Here is a 14,451-nt window from a genome sequence, read left to right as displayed (position 1 = left end):
CATCCAGCACCACAGCACCACCGCACCACCCTCGCGAATCCACGACCACCCATTGCGAACTAAATTTATACGCCGCTGACTGTAATTTGCGTTATTAAAATGGCGTCAGTTGCTTACCAAAGCGAAAAGTTTCGCCACGCCCCCACCATCGTCAGCAGGTCCTTGGTGCCTCGTCCTGGGTGCTGAGTCCTTGTCACAGGAACCCTGTGCTGCCGTTTCCACGCTCGTCTAATTGTGTTTGAGCTGCGCTACAAATAAGCGACCTCCGATGGCCAGTCGAGTAAATTGAGATTTATTTCTGCGAATTTCGAGTTTAGCTAAGACACAAATAGATTTATGGCAGGAAACCAGCAGGATAGCTAGTCCTGTGATGATGATTGAGGTGTCTCTAGCTATATTTCTCTCTGCTAATATTTAAATTAGAGAAAACACTGACATTATTTACCATTGCTCAAAGTGAAAGTATTGCAAACTATGCTCTTTGTTTAGGTGCCTTTAGAACCTTTGTCCAACCTATGGACTTATAGTGGATTCCCCTGATCACCGCCCTATAGAGGTTTCCTAAACTGTTCTAGTCAAAGCCCCCAGGGAGAAGCAATGTGCGTACTTCTCCTTGGCTTTTGCCTTTTGACTCGGCCAACAGCAACAAGTTGACTTGGCCATCATCCTCCAGGGCCACTTCCACTTACCCCAGCCACTGGACACCCCCGACTTGGCCCGCCCCATCCATAAGTCAAACTGTTGCTTTCATTTCTCTGGTGTGAACTTTTCACTTTCCTGCCAGCTTTGCGCTCCCACTGATCGATATCAATTGATTGAGCCACGGAGCAGAGGCACACGTTCTTTATGCCATTTGATTAACAAAAGGAATTTGCAGCGCCCCACAAATTATGACCCACTCGACAGCAATTTCCCGGCACATTAATCAGAGTTAATTACTTTGTCAAATAAAGCGTTTTGAGCCACAGGAAAGCCATTGCCATTGTTCCATCTGGCTTTGGTGTGAAAATTCAATTAACTTCGCGTTGAAAGTAGGCAAAATAGCCAAATACAGCCGAGCCGAAAATCTGTCTGGCAAACTATTTGCATTGAACATTCAACAAAACGGCCAGGACAACGAGGACGAAAACAGGCAAAACAATGGCACTCGCGATTTTTGCGTCATTTACTCAAGTTTATGCTGAGACCACTTGTCGTCCTCGCAAATTGTTCTAATTAAGAAGACCAAGTTGGCGACGAAGTTGGCCAAAAGGACGATGAGCGCAGGGGGGCTTTGCGTTCGGGCAGGTAAAATGCCAAATTAAAATCGTAATGAAGCACTCAAGTTGTGTTTTCTTAGACCTTTTCTGATACCCTCACAATGGGTGCTTAGATTTTATCGGTGGTCGGGAATGTTTTCTGACTTTTGGAAACGTAAATATAGAATACATTGGTACTCAACCTCCTATCTTCACTTTCATAGGAAATTTTCTATATCCTTTTAATTGTGGTAGTTGAATATCATAAGTAATGCATTGCTTTTGAAAGGGTATTAGACACTCACAAGTTGACGACATTTTGTATTTGGTGCCTCTTAATTCAGCCATCTTGGTTGCTGGCGAGCGAGGATTTGAGATTCAAGTGGCCCCGGCATTAGCGTCAAGTGCTCAGCTGTCTTCCTTAGGGCTTCCACATAATTAAGTTGTACCCATTGAAAGTGGGAAAAGGATTATGCCTGGTCCTCGGACTTTAGCTCTCCGACCGCCGCCCTTGGTCCTTTGGCACTTTTTTCGCTCCTGACTGTCGCCATTAATTGAGTGTCATGGCGAATGCAAAATAGGCTTACGCATTTAGTTGGCATAACTGTCGGGGATAAACTGCCAGCTGGTCATCCAACTCCATGACAGTTGCACTTGCAATCGGGAATCGCAAAATAGATTTTTAAGCCAATCTAATGGCAGGCAATTAGCCGGGTTTTTCTCATTTCGAACAGATGTAATGGGTGTTAATGCTCAAACTAATGCTTGGATTTTGCATGTGGGCTTTTATCCACTCTACCTATGTATAGCATGATGTATAAAGACAATCCTTAAAGTTTGATGAGTTCTATTATTATCTACTAAAATCCATTGTTTAATTGGCTTCTAACTACAAGTTGTTAGCTTTAATTCCATTGAACACCTTCAGCTTTGGAGACTTTAAAGCTTAGCCCTGAAAAGTAGGCTACAAATCGTGCGTAGACTGGTATTCCGGAGTCAGGAGCCTCGAGTGCGGCGGTCTATCTGGTTTTTTAATCGATCCACCTCGCTGTTCCGACCCCTAGTCCTCGACACCCGACCTCTGACCTGTCGGACCTCCTGACCGTGGGTCAATATTGGTTTGCTTTACTGTGCTCGGTTTGATTTTGTTTGCTCTTGGCTGCGAGCGTGCGGAGCGAAAACTTTTGCCGCAAGACTCTCACACGCGCAGGATTCTCGGCGAGAATGTGTGCAAATGTCGGGTATATTCCATGGTAAACAAAGGCATTTGCATGAAAATGTTTTACTTTTACTTGGAGTTTTGTGTGTGACGAGCAAACGGAGGGGAAAGCAGCCCAGTGTTTGCCCTGTGTTTTTTTCTGCCTTCCTTTTTTCCCCTCGATGTGCACTGCTAATTGAAGCGGAGTCCTTGCAACAATGCCGCCTGTAAAATGGAAAACTTAATCTGAAAAAATCAATCTGCAATAAAAATAAAATTAAGGCCCGACGGAAGACCCCATAAAAAAGGAAGAGGACACGCCGGAGGCGTAAATGGCGACGGAGGACACATAAAGAGGAGCCGAGAAAAATGGACGCACGCAGGACCCTTGGCCAAAGGCAAAAGGTGTGCGTCAGGATTACGCGGCATTTCACCATTTCAGCATTTCGGCATTCGAGCGGCAGTGGCGAGGGTCCAAAGGATATTCATAAATAAATATCTGCAGGCATACAAATTGATAAGCTGGCAGCCAGGTCCCGACCTAAGCCCCCCCCCACCACCCACAAGGCCGAGCCCAGGATTCGAGACCCCAGACCCTGGCATCTTAATCGACAGACGCTGCATACCCTTTTGGGGGCCTGCGAAATCGCCAGTCAACTTCCCGGCCGAGGGGATGGGGCTCTCGAACAGGTCCAATCCAAACATCCCCCGATGACTGGCTGGCTAACAGGTAAACACTGGCTACACTCGAAAAAATTGGTTCGAAACACGCATGACAAAATGCGACGAAGGCAAAGTATTTGAACAAGTCCTTAAGGCGAGCCTTATATCATCTTATGTTATGAAGGTAACATTTCGAAATTTAGGTTTATCTTTAAGATTTAATTAATAGTAATTAGTAATACTTAAAAAACTTTCAGACTTTAAGTAGATTTTCCAAGTTTTTTAGTGATTTTTCCAAGTCTACCCCTGAGCGATTTCTCCTGCAGCATTCTGATGCCGTTCGACCTTCAACAGGCGCTGCTCCTTTCGCACGCAACGCCCCAGCTCGCGTCCTTATTTTCCCTTTTCCACCTCGCATTGGCACATTTTCCTTTTGCTGCCTCCTCAGCTTTTTTTCGCAGCTCCCCCTCGGCCCCTCTCCCAATTTCTTGGGGCCCATTGAATTTCATTGTGCGCTCAAATTGTTTTGGTATTCAAGCTTAAAGCACGGGACTGCTTCTATGCCTGTGGTCGGCCATCCTGCTCCTTGGCTCCTTGTGCTGCCACTGTTCCTTCTGTTTTCTGTTTTCCTTTTTTTTTTGTTGCTGCTGCAGGTCCTGCCAGCGAGTGTGCTGGTGTGCGTGCGATGTTTTCGTCCTCGGCGATGTTCTCTGCCTTCCAGCGTATCCTGTTGCTTGCGAAACGCAACCAGTTGAACATTTCCAGCAGGACTCTCTGGGCCTCGGCTCCGCTCGGCTTTCAATGTCGCTCTCTCTCGAGCTCACGGGAAAGGATTCCTCTGCTTTTGCTCTCTCTGTTATTCGGCTGTTGCTTGGCACATGTTTAACGCGCAATTATTTTGGTCCTGTTGCGCTTTTTCCATCGCTTTTGTGCGAGTATGGGTGGCTGGCTGGCTTAGTTTGTATTCAGACAAAGTCAACTTAAAGTTGGTAAAATAACGTAATTAATTCTGTTATTGAGCACTCAGAAATACACTTAGTTTCTGATTTTAGATGGATTTTTAAAGTGTTTATATTAGTACCTAAAGTAGCAGTGATATTCATAACTGCTTTTATTTAATTTAGGATTTTTAAATGAAAATTCTTAGAATTTCTCTTGGATTTTAAATTTATACTTCCATTGCAGATTTTAAATGTGCACAGATTCATCAATCAGGCTATTCCTTTAATTGCAATTCTCACTCCATTTTATCAATAATTTATTTTAATATAGTTTAATTCATTACCATTACGATTATTATTATTATTATATTATATTGTTCAATAAGTTCTGCTACTAAAAAAAGCGGCCAAATATCGTGATACCACCATCTCCATGGACATCCACATCATGATGGCCATCAGCATCATGGCTGGGCATGCAACAATTATGAAAAGTCTCCACTCGGGTACACTTGTCCGCTCGTGTAGACCGAAATCGGCGGCAGGATGGCCGAGTGAATGGATAGAGAGCGCGCACCTTGTGGCAAGTGCGTGGGCGTGGGGGGCGGGGCATGTGCGAAAGGCGACGTTCGCAGCTGCCTGCATCCGCATCCAGGGAAATCGCTTAGCTGTTGCTTCGTGTGCGACTCGCAAGGTGGAAATTGATATTACTTTTTAATGCTGGGCCAGCTGGTGGCTGGCAGGACTTCCAGTGCGCGACAGGGAGGCGGTTATGCCGAGGAGCGGCCGTGCGACAGAGAGGGCGCGAGAAGCGAGAGCGCACGGCTTCGGCTCGAAGGACCAAAAGTGCCAGCCTCGTCACAGTTCGAGTTGAGCCGTCTCGCGAGCAGGACACCAAACGCGGAGGCTGACATATCCTGTGGCCAGGAACTTGGCAACTTGGGTATTTGGGAACCAGGAACCCAGGATCCTATAGCCTATAGGAGCTATAGCTTTTCTAACTTCTCCCGGCCAAGGTGTGCGTGTGCGCGAGTGTGGGTATCCTGGCTGTTGCTGCTGCTGTAACGGTGTGTGCTTTGTGCGTGTGTGAGTGTGTGCGTAGCCGTGTTGTTGGCCAAACAAAAGCCAGAAGGAGTGACGAATAAATTTATAATCGCGCGCTTAACACACGCTACCTGAAAATATACATTTCGCAAAAAGTACTACTCTCACTTGAAACCTAAAAAATTGTTTAGACGCGCAGGTGAGTTGAATCCGTATGTGCCAAAAATGGTTTTTATGAAAGGATTCGCGTGGCAGGCCAGCAAATAGTTTAATTTCCGGTCTGGCCATCAGGCGCACATCCGGTTTCAGTTTTATTTCCGTCTGTGCTCACTGCTTATTCACATGTTCCATAATATATCTGCCAATTCTTAAATTAATTTCATAAGTACGAATAGGATTTTTAAATTTGAAACGGCAAGGCTATTTTTTCAGAAGTCCCCACCCTAAACTTGAACATTTAAGCAGTAGTTTTTATTATTTCTTATAAAACTTCAAAGTACTTGAGAATTTTGCAAGACCTTGAGTCGTTACTGCCAACTTTGTATTGCCTGGAAAAGTGTTTGAAAAAAGAATAAATGGATTGCAGAAGTCCCTGTCTGAATTTGATAAAACACCATTACACAAAAGGTATTGATTCCTGGTCCTGGCCCCTCCAACTAATTCCAAACGTATTAACCAGGCTTACGTCTTAGCCCTTGGGGGGCTTTGAGAAAAGACGGCGTACAAACACCTCACAGGCTGCAAAATAAAACAACTTAATGAAGCAAGAAATTGAAAACATTATCAAGTCGATTAATTATTGATACTTTAATGTTGCCGGCCCCCGTCTAATTAATTTATAATTAAGTTAAGCATCTGCCCGGAGCCCTCTCTTTGGATCTCCCTGCTCGAGCTTTAAGTCCAGGATGAGGAGCAACTTTAAGCTGTCTTCGGCAACTGCTTCAGCAATTTCTGCGATTGAGACTTTATGGACGTGACCCGCCTGGCGTATCGATGGCAATCAGATTGTTCGGCTGGGATGGCTGGGGTGAGGCTTGGCTAATGCCTGCTCCTGGCCAGCCAACTGTCATTACTCTTGGCCCTAATCCCTGGCCGAGTTTGCGCCGCTCCACTCGAACGGATCCTGAGCCCACAGCTGAGCCCCTGCACTTACACCTGGCATCGCGTCTGGTCGAGGTCTGCTTCAAAGTGCTTTTATTATGCCATTTTAATTTAGATACCTATCAATCAGTAATAAGCATTGGGTCCGCCCGCACAGACAGCAAAAAAAGCGTTAAAAAAGAAGAGATATTAGCTATTAGGGTCAGGAGCATTAGCTTAATATCCGCTTGATTTTTATTACAAAAACTTAATTCTGTTGGATTTCCACACTCAGCGAGCAAAGCGAAAATTGGGTTTAAAGTGAATTCCAGATTTAGGAGGCCAGAGAATTTTGGGTTTTCTCTTTATCCATTAAATATTACTCATATTTCAGAACATGGAAAGTATTTTTCCCATTTGAAGGGTGAAACGCCAATGTCATAATTTACAAATTCATTTGATTGTTTTTACAAGACTCACAATTTGTATTGATATTTCCCACTGTTTTCGCCAAAAGTTTTTATAGCATTCGAAAGGAGTAAACAAAGTTGTTTAGTTTTCCTGTTTTGAGCGGATATGCAAATCAAGCGGCAAAACTCATTTCAGTTTCCCCACAAAATCGCCAACAACAAGAAGACAAGGGAAAAGTTAACCAAAACAACAAATGTTAGGCGAAACTGATGAAAAAAAGGAAAACTCATTCGGATCGTTTGCATAAATTTGCGTCTTATTTTGTTGGCAATTTATATGCGCAGCCGAGTGACACACGCATTTTAATTGAAAGCAAATAAAAGACTCTATAATACATAATATGACAAGCCATAATCCTGACAGCAACAGTTATGCATGCTGACAGCTCGCAGCGTAGGGAAAATGTGGGCAAAAGCGTGGCGAAAACTGGGTCGGAAAAGCGGGGGGAAAGCCGGAAAATGGACAGCAGGCAAATGCTAACAGGCTGGCCAGCCCAGCGAGCCTAATGGCATTTTAAACAACTGAACGATGGCCAGTTAGCCCGCTCTTCCCACCCATGTGTGTGTCGAAATGTATTCATTATTGTCGTCTGCAAAGCCAAAGTGTTTAAAATGTTCAACACGCCCGGGGCACATCCTGGTATCCTTATATCCTTGGCCCATCAAGTACACCAACACACGCACGCACGTGTGCAGCCCCAGGATGCCCGCAAAAGGATTAAGCCCTCTGTTTTGGCCCTGCCTAGCAGACTTGGCTTATTCTGGTGGCGCTTTAATCAAAAGCAGAAATTAATTAACTTTGTGCCGAGGATTCCAGACTTATCTCTCCACGGCGTGTGTTGTGAATAATGAACGATTCCCGGACTTTCGGATTGCGAGATGCAAAATACCAAATTGCCGCTTCATTTGCACAACAATTTTTAATAAAGCAGCAGCAAAGTGAGCGAATTTTTTCCCGTCGACGACTTTTGACCGGGTTTTCCGGACGTAAACAAGCGCAGGACCCAAAAAAAGGATAACCAAAAAACTGCGGGCCAAAGATAAAAAACGCGTAAACAAATAACCGACATAAAGTGAATGATGCTGGCCACAGGCGCAAATATTTATTTTACATTTTTAAATAAGTCGCTCACATTTGTTGTATTTGGCCTTATGTCGACATCCCATTTGATATATACACATAAAAAACTGGTGCAGAGTAAAAAAATACGCTTATTTACGTGGTTCTTATCTGCTTTAATGCGTTTACTCATAACATTCAATTCATTTTGATATTCATAAAAATATGCTGTTGATTTATGAACTAAGCTTAAAGACAACATATAAGAAATATCTAGCTGACTTTCTACCTTTTGGGTTTTAAATTGGGTTTATATTAATACTTATATTATGATATTATATATCGCTTATCAGTCTTTTAAGCATCCAAAGATGTCCAACTTTGTTTTTGATATTTATTGCTTTCAGTGGGGAATTTAACTAATTGAATTTCATTGGCATGTCCACTTAACACGAAACTCGGAGGCCATTCCCTTTTTTTTTTGGTCCTTTTGCAAGTTACGCATGCAAAACTGTGCAAAGCGCAAACTTACGCAAAAAATCGAAGGCTTCTAAGTGGGGGTGGTTGAATTGCACCCCACTCACATTTTCCAGCAGGATTCTGTCGTGCAGTGGAAATCGCTCCGTGCACTTGTCGTTTGCACGCTCCTCTATTTACTTTCTGCGGCTCGACGAATTCCCAATTAAAATGTTTGCCCACAGTTCTGGGAAGTAGGTAGTTTGGAGCAGCTCTTGTTCACTGGTAATTTGCATACGTGGATGCGTGACTATGTCCCGAAACACAATTTCTCGTTACGGCCCCATGAAAAGCAGCTATCCGGCTCCAGGGTGGAAAAAAAGTGTTGGCTGGCAGAAATAAATTACACTTTTTCGCTCGATTTTAATCCTGGAAATTCTGAATTTTTCCCGTAAAATACAGCGAACTTTGAGTGAATTAAAGAGAGCTTTGACGTAAATTACTTTTATGTCTTGCAGCTTTTTAATTTATTTGACGGAACCGAAAAAAAAATCCTTTGGAGTTTCAGTTAATAGCTAAATACTATTTCAATATTTATAAATAAATTGGGGATACGGAGAAACTTAATAAGAAACACTTTTACTTAAGTAACCGTGAAAGTTAATTATTGTGTTACGTAAAATTATTTACCTGTTCCTTATGCCAACACATATTTTTATTTGACAGTCTAATTTAGATGTTTTTGCTAGGAAGCCTGCGAAATCCATAGGGATTCTGCCCACTTGTCTTAACTTGGCCAAATCGCCGCAAAAGGGACAGTGACAAAATGCTACAAATTTTACAATTTCCCAGTGCCATTTAAGGTCTTCTTTTGGAGCTGCGTTGTCCGCCGGCTGTTGGCGTTGCTATTACCGTAACGCGGACTATCTGTAATATCCGGGCGCCACACGAAGTAAGGAGGAGGAGGGAATAGGATACCTAGGATATATAGGCCAGCCAGGCAGACAGTGACAGAAGGAAGATAGCCGGGGCACTGCGCTACTTGGCCGCCCTGTGTTTACATTTTGTTAAACGCGACCCTGACCCGCTTCCAACTCAACCCTAGGTGTTCTGCTCCTGCTCCTGCTCCTCCTAGTCCTTTCCCAGTTCCTTCTCCCAACGTGTAATCGCTCAAAGCAGCTGGTAATGGCTTCACTGGCTGCTGACGCCCTTCCAATCCTCCCAGCCCAACCACACTTGGAAAAAAACATTTCCAAATTTCAACAATTCTTTTTAATTTAAAGATTTACCTTGTACTTTTATAGATAGATTTTATATGGTTTGATTTCCTCTTCGACCAGCTTTCAATGCGAATATATTGCATTTTGGTCCTTGTAATGAATGAAAGGACCTCTTTCTCATTGTGCACGGTAGGCAAACAAAATTTGCCGCATTGTTTGGCCGTTCTAGCTCTGAGTTCTGCGCAAAATTGACATTTTATGCCCTTTGTGTGGGTGGAGCATGAAGTGGATTTTCCTACGGGTAAATTGCCGCATCGACTGGGGCTGGGCTGGCCTAATGAAATATTTGAGCCAGCTAAGAGTCGTGTTATGAGCGCAGCTTACGCTCTGTGCTTTGATTAATGTAATTGGCGCCCAAGGGTCACGGTTACAGGGGAGTTTGACACTTTCAACCGGCCGATCTGGCTGAACTGGCCCTGTTGTGTACTCGAGATGATTAATGCATGTGCCCATCCAGCGGGCAACAGGCTGAGCTTAAAGTCCAACAGAAAAGGTGAGGCCCTGAGATGGCCTAACTGAAAATCGAAAGTAATTTTACAGAAACGCAAAAGTTTCCGAGCGGAACCTTGGGCCAGCGAGCTGTTTACCAGAAGTTTTAGGTAAATTTGCCTTATTTTTTGGCCGTTTTTCCCCCTTTTTATGGCTGACACAAACCGATATCGCTACAATGCAATGTGGAAACCGAGCACCGAGCAACAGTTTGGCGAAAAGTTGGCACAAACATTTATCAAACGAGCTAAGCAAAAGTTTTCGACCCCCGAAAAGCGCTGTAAAAACGGAAAGGGGCAAAAACTATTTGCGGTTCATTGACAATAAAATACCCTTTATGGCTAAGTCATTTACTGAGCAGACCTTCTACGTTATTTTGGGGAGCTGGGTTTTATTATTGCATAAATATTCCCCTCAATTCGGGCTCATCTCTCATCTTGTTTGTCAACCCAAGACATTAACATCCTTATCGAAATGTATTCAATTTAGTTTGATTGCCTCAGCTCAGCCATCGCAGGGTATTAGTATCGCATCCCCAAGTTGGCTTTTTGTTCGCTGGGTGTTCTCTACAGAGTTGACATTTTTTCGCTTTGTTGTTCCTGGTTTCGTGGCTGCGGCTCCTGCGGTTTTGTGGGTATCCTTGTACCGCGATGTTGCCACAGCTCATGTGCAGGACGTAAATTACAAGGCGGTTGTGCCGGTTGGGCAATTGCCGCTCCCAGAAACAGCCAAAAGGATTGACGGTTATTAAAAATGAAACGAGGCAATTACGTTCTGGTTTGGCTGCCAGTTGTTTTTGAGGCGTGTTTTTCTGGCATGTTTAACGGGCGCTTACATTTGCATACTTCTCGGTGCGACGATGTCTATATGGGTGCCTCTATATTAGGGTGGGCCAAAGGACTCTCAGGACTATCGAATTTGTAGATTTCACTTGGTGAGCTTAGAATTTCAATGAATTAAGATGATAAAACACATGGTTGATGATATGGATGGGACACGCTGTCGTATGCGTAATATTATATCTTCACTAGAACGATGCTAAATATTAGGGAGCACTTATTAGCACCACATATGCGATGTATCTCAACGTAGTGAACTCAATGCGGACTTTAAATGTATTGTTGCTCAAGTGCTGTACGTGTGACACCCTACCAATTGAAAAGGATTTCCCCAGTGCTCGTTGTTTGTTTGTCTGAGTGCGCCTTTGCTTGTGTTTGTTTGCGTGGCCGTGCATATGCTGATTGGTGCCAAGCCTTCGTCTTATCGCAGGGCTTAAAATTGGCAAAGCCAAACGGCACAACTCGAAACTTTTCACTTTGGCTGCGAAGCTTGGCCATAAATCAAATATGTGTTTAAATTTAGCTCGTTACTTCTTTTTGCCTTTTTATTTGGCTCATTTTTCATGGCGCAGCAGCATTTTTGTGGCGCATTAAGCGTCGTTTTGCCAAAATTCCGGCCGCCCCATTCCCGGGAAATTGAATTCCGTATTTCGTTTTTGCCGCACACTTTAGTTCACTTTATGTGCAGTCATTTCTGTTGGTCGACCCACCAGCCAGGCCAAATCCCAGGCGTGTGCTTCGCCAGAAAATGAATGAAAATGGCGACGAGGACGAAAGCGAGGATGAGAACCATATTAGGCGCGGGGTCGGCTGACTGGCCATATGCCAACGTCTGTTTGGGCCACTCCCCTTACAAACATATAGTGGGCCAATTAAATCGAGGATTGGGGTGTGTAATTCGACCGCCTGTTGCTCCTGGCGGCCCTTGAACAGAGAAAGAAATGTGTTTTAAAACTACTTTAAATTTACGAATAAAAATGATGTTTTGTATAGCACTGTACTTCAAAACTTTCAGATACTTTTATTTAAAGGATATGCTTTAAACGTGAACTCAACGTAAAATGTTTCGTTTCATTTAAAAGATCTTTAAAGGATGCATGAAAAGTTCCAAAAGTCTTAATTTAAAGCAGCCATATTTAAATTTCTCCATTCAAGAAAGCTATCCACGATTTTAAGTCAGTCTTTTTGCCCGCAGTGAAGTTGCTCAACTTACACTTCCGCAGATAGCGAAAAACTGAAAACTTTGCATAATAATGAGCAGTTTATTTGCCATCCCGTGTGCATGTGTGTGTGTGTGCGACTGCGATTGTGTGAGTGGTTTCCGGTTACAAGGTCCTGGCTTGTTCGTTTCCCGATTTTCCCGGCCACCCACAACAAACGAAGCCGACTTCAAAGGCCCGAAAAACTTGGCCAGGTTCTCGTGTTTTTCTTCCATTTGCTGCAGAAATTGTTTCGTTGTTTTGCTAGCTGCGCCGCTTTGATCAGATTAGTCCTTTTTTACTCCGGGGGTAAGGGGAATGAATCATTTTGCTGGAGGCCATTGATTTAAGGACCTGCACCTGAAGTTTTGCTTAAAGTGCTGGGGCTGCTGAGCTCGAGAACGGTTGAAAACAAATGTTTGGTTTCTTTCTAACATCTTTCGTTTGTTTTTGGCCCACACACACATGCTGTGTTTTCCAAGTGGCTCTGTTTGCCATGCACTTTGTCTGCTGTCCGAGGAACTTGCACAGCAGGATGTTTGCCGAGGTCTTTTCGGTATGTGGTGAAGGCACCACCACCCGCAAACCACCCACAAAGCACCCACCATCCACTATCCACAGACAGAAGCACAGCAGGCGGTGCTCTTGCCAAACAAAACGCACATCAAATTTGCATAATTTTGCGCAAAGTAACGTTTTGCACAAACAGAGGGAACCACATTCGCATTTAACCACCCGAATAGCATATCCTTCCTTCACTTCCCTTCAAAAAATCCCAGCAACAGGCAGCAGTTCCAAAATGCGTGTAACTTGTGGAGCGCATTAGTTGGTGGATTTTATGAGCCATTTTGCATTTAACATGTGCCAAGCAGTGAAATCACTTCCTCAGCCCGTTGAGCGGGGTCCTTGGGCTAATTAAAAATACAGTTCGCCAGATCTAACAATGATTTTAAAATGAGCTGTCGGCTGCAGGATGTGCGGCGTGGCAAATGGGGAAATTCTTTGAGTTTCCGTCAACAGTGACTGCGTAGGTGGAAGCCACCACCACCCTGATTGACTGCTCCTGTCAACTTATTAAGTCAGAAATGTATGGCATCGGAGCCCACGCAGCTCACACTTTTCGAGTGAATTATTAGCATTTCTAAAAATACCGCTGCGAGCTGCGTGGGAAAGTGAAGCTTGTCAGATATACTCAGCGAAATTTTTCCGGCATTCTGGGTCAAAGGTTGAACTGTTTCTGGAAACGAGAGGCCGATTCTGCTCTCCACATTGTGAAATGTCGAATACAAATATGATTACAAAGCATCTTAAAAAAAGCGCCAAGGATTTTAGATTTTAATTAAGTGCTCTTCACTTCAGTGTGTGAATCTGTGACATGCGACGTGTAAATTAAAAGTGTGTGTTAAATACAGCGTAAAATAATCCATGCACAGTTACAATTTCAATTTATAAACTCCAGCAAAAGTAACTGAAACTTAAGCCTAACTTGTTCCTAACTTTTGAGAGACAATGGTCCAAGGGCAAGGATTGCACCCTTATTAAAAAATAAATCGTTGCTAAGGTCAAACCAAACCGAGAAATGGCATTCAGTGGCATTTTACTAAAAGTCTTCCTAAAAACACACAATTTCAGTCCGGGCGCTGTAAATAAAATACTTGAGGTGCGTCTAGCCCTCGTGACCTTAGGCATACAAATGTGGCTATGTGCGAACATACGCCTTTGTATTTTGTATAAGCATCCCAGCAGTCAAGTTGCCTTGACATTGAGTGGCGCGCCAACTGTTAATGATGTGGCCTTAGCTGCACTTGTTGATCCCCTCGGGCGGCGTTGGCCACACTGGCAGGCTCACTCCCACTCCCACAGCGAATGTTAATGTAAATGGAAATGGACGGGGCGAATGTGAATGTGAATGCGAATCGTTTGCGGTATCCTGCCATCCGGGCACTTTGCGCCCCGGCAATCCGTATTGATTATTGCGTTTATGGCTGGCAACTGGAGCATAAAGGCGAAATCAAACACAGTACACATGTATCCTGGCAGCGGGGATCTAAGGTCCTGGCATTGTGACTCGCACCAAGTGCAAACACAAATACTAGTTCGCTCGAGTCGTAGCAGGTCGCAGATGTCTTTGATAGCAGGTAAATCAATATTTTCCAATATAAACCCATGAAGGCAATATGTTTTTTTGTGCCTCTGGGCGAAAATCTTATGGCACACAAAGGCAGCTCAAAGACTCCCGCATGCAAATCAAAGCCTTTTCCTTTTTATTGTAAATAAGGAGAGAAATTGGAAAGGAAAGGGCACAAAATCGAATTGCTTATGCGAACTGTGAGGAATTTTTATAAGAAACCCTAAAAAACACAAATAAAGGTATTTTCTTACTGAATAGAAATCACTATTTCTGGTTAGTTATTTTGTAAAAATATATTTGACCTGCACAAGCATTTTAAATATTTGCAAGGTATAAAAAAATATTCTGTATATCTGCTTTTAT

At 43.6% G+C, this 14,451-nt stretch overlaps 1 protein-coding gene across 1 annotated transcript in view; it reads left to right on the top strand.

Annotated features, from left to right (window-relative positions):
• The first annotated feature begins 4,907 nt into the window (after nt 1-4,907).
• Nucleotides 4,908-14,451, top strand: part of LOC6610512 (regulating synaptic membrane exocytosis protein 1) — a 55,951-nt gene continuing 46,407 nt past the window's right edge. Inside the window, exon 1 of the mRNA XM_002035056.2 lies at nt 4,908-5,283. The gene's annotated coding sequence lies outside the window, so the exon portion shown is untranslated. The remainder of the gene's footprint in view (nt 5,284-14,451) is intronic.

Source organism: Drosophila sechellia, chromosome 3L (genome assembly GCF_004382195.2).
Source record: "Drosophila sechellia strain sech25 chromosome 3L, ASM438219v1, whole genome shotgun sequence".
NCBI classification, from domain to species: domain Eukaryota; kingdom Metazoa; phylum Arthropoda; class Insecta; order Diptera; family Drosophilidae; genus Drosophila; species Drosophila sechellia.
Note: the sequence above shows the minus strand (reverse complement) of the source record. Positions and strands in the feature narration are given on the sequence as shown.